The sequence below is a fragment of the Mesocricetus auratus genome, unplaced genomic scaffold, assembly GCF_017639785.1.
Source record: "Mesocricetus auratus isolate SY011 unplaced genomic scaffold, BCM_Maur_2.0 Super-Scaffold_100014, whole genome shotgun sequence".
NCBI lineage: Eukaryota > Metazoa > Chordata > Mammalia > Rodentia > Cricetidae > Mesocricetus > Mesocricetus auratus.
The window spans coordinates 407,135-415,012 of record NW_024429197.1 but is presented as its reverse complement, the minus strand read 5'-3'; positions in this window follow the sequence as shown (position 1 = coordinate 415,012).

The window sequence follows — 7,878 nt, the reverse complement described above, 5'->3', positions numbered from 1 at the left end:
GATTCCGTTCAATCCCACACCCTCACAGGAGAGAGCAGGTTAGTCAGGGCTGAGGATTCCCATGATGCTCCGTTGACCTTGAGATGTTCAAGGTCTCCAAGTGGAAGGGAAACACGCGGGCTCCGGTATTTAGAAGTGTAGTCTCTGTCTCTCTTAGAGGCTACCAGGGAAGGGCAGGCAGTGTGTAGAAAGAGGAATTATCATGCCTTGGGGCCGCTGCACCTGCAGATCTCTTGTTTGCTTCCTCTTGCCCTTTGGCACAGATAACTGTGTTCCTCATTATGTCATTCTGGCTTTTGCCTTATTTGTAGTGCTGAGACTCAAACCCATGTCCTCACCCACACCAGGCAAGCATCCTCTCAGCTGAGGGACAGTCTCAACTTGTTTGTTTTTGTTCCAAGATGTCTCTCTGACCCCTGACTGGGGTGTGAACTTTCCTCTGTGTCCTCATAGTTAACAGGATCTTGGGACCTTACCCAACAGCATGCATGCCTACTGGAGTCAGAGAAACTATTGGGTAGCTTTAACAAAGTGAGGACTAACTTCTACACAGACTCCAGAGCCCCCCAGAGACCCAGCTTTCTGTTCATGTACCGCCCTGTCACTTCAACTAGACAAGGTGCCTCTGAATAGCCCTACAGATGAGTCGCCCCATCTGCACATTTATAAATTGAAATCTTATCTGTCAGAACCCTGTATTTTAGGGTTACTATTTCTGTGATGAAACACCATGACCAAAAGCAGCTTGGGGAGAAAAGGGTTTATTTCACTCACAAACCCATGCAACACTTCATCATCAAAAACAGTGAGGGCAGGAGCTGACTCAGAGGCCACAGAGGGGTGCTGCTTACTGGCTTGCTTCCCAAGGCTTGCTCAGCCAGCTTTTGGATAGAATCCAGGACCACTAGCCCAGGGATGGCCCCACCCACAATGGGCGGGTCCTCCCACATCAATCACTGATTAAGAAAATGCCCTACAGGCTTGCTTATGGAGGTATTTTCTTAATTGAGGTTCCCTCTTCTCAGATGACTTTAGCCTGTGTCAAGTTGACATAAAACTACGCAGCAAATTTTGACTATATTTGGGGACCAGGCATTTAAGGAGGTCAGTAGGGCTGAATGAGGCTGTGTTGATGGATGCAACCTGGGACTTGTGTATCCATAAGAAAAGGCCAACATACAATGTGCTCACACACGGGTGACTATGGAAGGATATGGGGACTAGGTAGCCATCTGCAAGCCAAGGAGAGAAACCACAGGAGGAACCTACTTGTAATCACCTTCATGTTGGAATTCCATCGAGAAAAACCATGAAATTTGTCACTGGGCAGCCCACAGTGTCCAGGATGAAAGTTGTCCACTAAAGCATCGGAGGTGGATGCTGAGGTAGAAGGAATTGGCTGGGCCATCTGGCAGAGCAGCTGCTGAACACTCAGGAGCTGACATGTGTCCTGTAGTTACAGGACACAGGAGAAACAGGAAGCTTGGGACAAGTACCAAGGAGAAGCATACTTTTTGCAGGGACAAGACCAGGGATTCAAGTGGTGGCAGAAATTCTAACAGCAGGAGCACACACGAGCTCCATCAAGCTTCTTTTCAATCAGTGAATGCCACTTCTTCCTTCCCTCTTCCCGCACAGCTGTCTACACCAGCTCAGCTGTGTCTTCTTATAGCAGGCCATCAGGAGTGAGCCTGTAGACTGTTAACTGTAAATGGAGTTCTTAATTGGTCTGGATAATAAAACCCAGAGTCAGATATAGAGAGAAATGCTGAGATATCAGAGAGAAGGAGCAAGCTACAGCCACACCTTACCTTTTTTGCGTCTCCATAGACCAGAGAACAAGTTCCTTTTCTCCCTGCTTATATCCTGTTTCTGCCCAGTTATCTCACTTCCTGTCTGTCTGTACAGACCTCCAGACCTCTATGGTTAGCTAGTGGCAAGCTCCATTCTCTGACCTTCAGACAGGCTTTATTTGTACAAGCAAGATATCGCCACAGTTAGCATCCCATCATAGGAGAGGACAGGGGTGGGGAAAGATCATTGGACCCTTGCTTAAGTTTCCAGTCACTCTTCCCCAGCCATTTGTTTGCAACTGTGCCCCACTGCACGTGGTACATAGGTCAGGGGTTGGCTAATTGAGAGATGCTCCATCTATGTAAGCCATTATCCATGCTGGGCAAGACTTTCCAGTGTAGCTTCTTTGGGAGTCACTCATATTCCAGTCGATGACCATTCACTCATGCTCTTAAGGACACCCAGCTGGTTCCCCAGGGTGAACTTTGATGGAATCATACTTTGGTTTGTCATTGGGACTTTGGGAAGAGGAGGTGCATATCGTTCGTATACACTCTCAACAAGCCAGTGTTGAGATCTCAGCATGTTCAGAGGAAGTCAAAGCTTAACCCCATGATGCTGTCATCAAGACTCCATCCCTGAAATGTTTTTATGTTTAAAAAGAAATCAAACCTTCCCAATCAGACTACTTTGTTCCCTTGTATCTTTGGTGCCACGTGTGTCCCTAAGGCCACACATCAAGCCCTGTGTGGAAGGAAACACTGTAAGCATTAGGGGACAATTCTACCTTGGTAGCACCCTGCACACCCCCTCCTTTCCTGTGCTCACAACCTCACACTGCCAGGTTAAGATCTTGCTCCTAGCTAAGGTGGGGGTGCGGGTGGGGAGGAGTGTTAATGGAAGCTTTTTCTTTTGAGGGCATGCCTTCCCGCCAGCCTGGTTCTAGATCTGCATCAGTCCCAAATAAACACACAGGAGGCTATATGAATTATGAAGCTGTTGGCCTTGCTTGTTTCTTACTAGCTACCTCTGACTTAAGTAATTACCCCATAATTGTTAATCTAAGTATGTCTCTTACCGGAGAATGGTTCCGGGCTTCCTACCCCAATGGCATTACATCTCGACTCTCTTGTGTTTCTCTTTCCCAGAGTTCTCCTGGACTCCTAGTCCCTCCCATCTAGATTCCTATTGGCCAGCAGTAATTTATTGACATATACACAGGACTTCCCCAACATCTCCTCTTTTCTGTTTAAACAAAAAGAAAGGTCTTAACTTTAACATAGTCAAATTGTATATAACAGAACAGTTATCAGTAAGAACATAGTTACACTATTTTAGCAAGATTTAAAGAAAATATCATCCATCCCATCCTTGTGAGTCCAAAGTTCTATATGTAGCTTATCTTTTATCATAACTAAGGAAAACTATAATTATAACTATCTGTCTTCAACTCCATCAAAGACCACAGAAGGATAATATATAAACAGTAGGATTGACAGAGACATCTTGCTATCTGGACAGTCACCCGAAGTTCCTCTGTAATGTTGGGGCATCCATCTTCAGCCCATAGGCCACAATGTGTCTGGAACACTTCTCAGCAAAGCAGGAAATTTCGAACTGTCCATCTGCATTGGCAGTCTGTCAGTCATTTTTCTGTGTCCTGCAGAAAGTCTGGTAGACTCTTCCATGAAGCAGGAACCCTGTAAGTCTGAGTTCAGCAGTCACTTTCCTGTGGGTCCTGCATGTCCACTTTATACAGCAACAGTCAAACAGTCTAGGCAAGAGCAGTTTCTTGCCCAAATGGCTAATCTTGCCATGTTGAAAGCAAACTCTATAGCAAGTTTCTTCAATGCCCATCTTCCTCTCAGACATAATTGGTGCTGCCAGGAGCAGACATTTCTCATTGTCAAGAAAAACCCTAAACCATTTTAAATGCCATTTTCTGAAGGTCTTTGAAAGGTTTGAAGACTGTCTATCTGTCTCAAATACATCTCTATATATCTAGAAAACCTAACTTGCCTAACTATAAGTTCTATTATAAGTAACTATCTATAGTCTGTATTCAATTATGCATTACATTTTAAAAGATCAGTAAAGCACAATACTTAATCAAGAGGAGAAGTATACATGTCACAAAATTGACCTTGAATTTGTCTCAATAAATGAAAAACCATACCCATACCATAATTCCCCTTTTTTTCCATTAACAAGAGATCGGCTGTGATCATTAGCCAATTATAAACAACCCCATTTAAATGAAAACAAAGATTTATAAACAAGATGGGAATTAGGACGTCGCTCATTCCAAACTGCTTCCTGCTGGAATGGGGCGCCGTTCATACCATGGGGATCATGACAAAACTCAGAAACCTGTATAAGTCCATATTTTCGAGGTCTGTAAGACTGCATCATCTTAGCTGTTTCAATTGTTGGAACACCTGGTCCACTGCTTCCGGGGTTCTTGGTTCGTCAAACCACAGAAGCGTGGAAGGAATCCTCAGCTTTTCATTTTCTGTAGAAACATAAGCAAAAACTCCTTTTCCGAGTAACATATCCTTATACTTAAATTTTGAAGTCAAGGCATTTTCAAAAGATAGAAGTTGGATTAATCCAGCAGCATTTATAATCAAGTGTACTTTAGCAGCTGTTCCTTCCTTAGCAATCAAAAAACTGAAAAACACAATAGCATACAGTATCCAGACTCTCTGTGTATTTTCCATCTTTACGTGGCTTATTTATTTATCTATTATTACTTTATTTATTTTACTTTTATTTATTTTTCTTTGAGACAGGGTTTCTCTTTGGAAGTCCACCTGCCTCTGCCTCTGGAGTAAATCCTACCGGTGTGCGCCATCACAATGCGGGCTTTTGTATTTATATACCACTTTGCCGTTTCATTTTCTCTCTCAATCTCACGTATATTTTTAAACACACTGTAAACCTTTTCCTTCATCCAAGTCTGCCTTTACTGTAAATCTTTATGTTTTTCTGGCCACGTGTCTTATCTGTAAAACCGCGGCTGTTTTAAACTGCTGTTTTCAAGATGGCGGGCGTAAGTGTGATTCCAGTTTACCGCCTCAGTCCACGCTGACATCCAGCAAAAGCTGCCACTTCCAGCTGTACGTACACCCCTTTTAATCGTTATCAGAGTCTTAAAACAACCTTGCTGGCTGATTTTTTTTTTTTTTATGCCCAGTCAGGAAGACTCTGGTAAGTGAGCCACGTGAATCTCGGCTTGTTGCTAGCAAAACAGAGCACACCTGAGAAATGCTGCTACCAAAATCTGTGCTTCTCTCCGTTCTTCTGTTTCTAAATTTCCTTTAAATCTTTTGTTATTTTGCGTGGAAATTCATGATCCCACTCCTGACACTATTCTGTTATGAGAAGCTTTTTCTTGCCAGCCGCTTTGGTTTATCACCCGCCAGTCGCCTGGGCTCTGCCACGTTGTAGTCCCCAAATAACACACAAGACACTGTATTAATTATGAAGCTGTTGGCCTTGCTTGTTTCTTACTAGCTACCTCTGACTTAAGTAATTACCCCATAATTGTTAATCTAAGTATGTCTCTTACCGGAGAATGGTTCCGGGCTTCCTACCCCAATGGCGTTACATCTCGACTCTCTTGTGTTTCTCTTTCCCAGAGTTCTCCTGGACTCCTAGTCCCTCCCATCTAGATTCCTATTGGCCAGCAGTAATTTATTGACATATACACAGGACTTCCCCAACAGAGGAGGGGGTGGAGGGGGTGGGGAGTGGGCAATGAGGGGGCACTGTGTTTAGAAGAACAGAGGGAGCACAGGCCTTAGGTCAAGAACTCATGCTGGAACTCTGTCCTAGTTAAGGTTTCTGTTGCTGCGATAAAACACAGGGACCAAAAGCAACTTAGGGAAGAAAGGCTTTGTTTTAGTTTACAACTCACAGGTCACATCCATCACTGAGGGAAGTTGGGGCAGGAACTCAAGGCAGGAACCTGGGGTTTAGGAACTGAAGCAGAGGCCACGGAGGAGCGCTGCTTACTGGCTTGCTTGTTATAGCTTGCTCAGCTTACTTTCTTATGTAACCCAGGACCCCCTGCCTAGGAGTGGTACTGATTATAGTGGACTGGACCCTCCTACACCAATCATTAACCAAGAAAACATCCCACAGGTTTGCCACTAGTCCAGTCTAATGGGGACATTTTCTCCATTGAGATTCCCTCTTTCTGCTACTGTAGCTTATATCAAGTGGATTTAAAAAAAAAAACCTAACTAGGGCAAACTTCCATGAGCTGGCACAGCCCAGGATCCCATCTTATTGTCAGATAAGGTAAATGGCAGGTTCTCTCCCAACCACTGTCTCAGCAGGAGCAACTGGGAACATATACTTGTGTCCTGGAAGTACATGTATGAGAGAGGACTCATCAAAGGCAGTTCATGTATGGACATGTGTATTTCTAAGTGTGCTTGTATGAAATATGTGTGCCTGTACATGTTTCTGCATGTATATTTAGGTATGCGTTAACATGAGCACATATGTGAACCTGTGTGCTTTTGAACTTGAGTGTGTATATGTGTGATTGTGTATATGTGTGATTGTGAAGGTGTGCATGCATGCATGTGTGTATGTGAAAGTGTGCATCCATGTGTATACACACATGAGTATGTGTGCACATGTGTGTTAAGGAAGGTGGTGTCTGGATATCTGGAACAAGTGAGAGAATTCAACTTAGGTCATTCAAGGTATGTTATGCGTGCCATCTGCCACCTCTTTCCCCATAGGCTCTGCAAGGCTCCTGCTCCCCCTCCTCCCCAGCCCTTCACAGAGGTGCAAAACCCCATGTTATCAGACCTTCAGAAGCAGCGGTGGCTCCTCAGATCAGATGGACACACGGCTGGTGCCAGATGTGCCTGCCTGGGACTCCGGGTTCAGAGGACTCCTTCCAGGCACAGGGAAGATGGGACCTAATCTAACACAGCATGAACCCCAAGTCTGTTCCCTTTGACCCCCTCTCCTTCCTGCCCAATGCTTGAGGGTGACACAAGGCACTGCTTGTCATAGAAATCAGGGTTCTTGGCTTGTTTTGTGCTCAGGTGTTTTCCATTAATGATCCATACACAAAGGGAAACGATAGACAGAGGGAAGAAAAGATTGTGGGCCCCACACTGTAGAGGAGCTCCCCACAGCTATGTCAAGGACAACGGGCACATGGATGATGACACAATTCCCATTGGACCCAGGACCCAGCTAGGAACAGATGCTGGGAGGGCCTTGTCCATGTAGGACACCCTGGAAGTCCCTTCCACTCTCTGCCAGCAGGAGCTCTGTAGCGTCTCAACTTAGAGACACGGACATAGGGACTTTGAGTGGCATCAGGCAAATTGCAGGCTTTAGGAAGCCAGGGAGAGCTTTGTGCCATAGGCATTTGCAGCGACTAGAGAACTCTTCCTGCAGAAGCTGGCACTGTCTAACTCCCTTGGTCTTGGGAGTCCTGGTGGCTTGCTTCCCTATGTGAGATCTTAGTGGAGACATCCTCTTTGAGCCTGTTCCCTCCCTGTAAGTTGGGGAGCACCAAGGAAACCCTCCTTCCCTAGTTCCATAAGGCTGACTGGCATTGGGCTGCTGCGTATTTGGTAAGGTTTGCCTGAGATTCCCATCAACATGATCATCCCTTTTCCAGGGGTGTCCTGCCTGAGTCCATTGGAAAACTCAGAAGCAATCTGAACACTGCCCGTCATAGGAACCCCCGCATCACCATCACTGAAGGAACTGTAAAGGTAATGGCAGTCTAAGAGTTAGTTTGTTTGAGGGTCTTCTACAGCTCAAGCCAGCCTTGATCTAGCTTTGTAGCCAAGGACGACCCAGAATTCCAGATTCCCTGGTGCTGAAATCACAGCTGTGCACTACCTCATCGGGTCTGTGCCATGCTGAAGCTGGAACCCAAGGCTTCGTGCATGCTAGGCAAGCTCCCTATCAACTGAGCCGCATCCCTCCCGTGACACTCTTATTATTAGAGTTTAAGAATCAGTGCGGATGCATTGCCACTAACAGTTTGTACCTGGGGCCAGGGTGGAAGTGCCAGCTTCACAGACCAGGAAACAGAGGCAC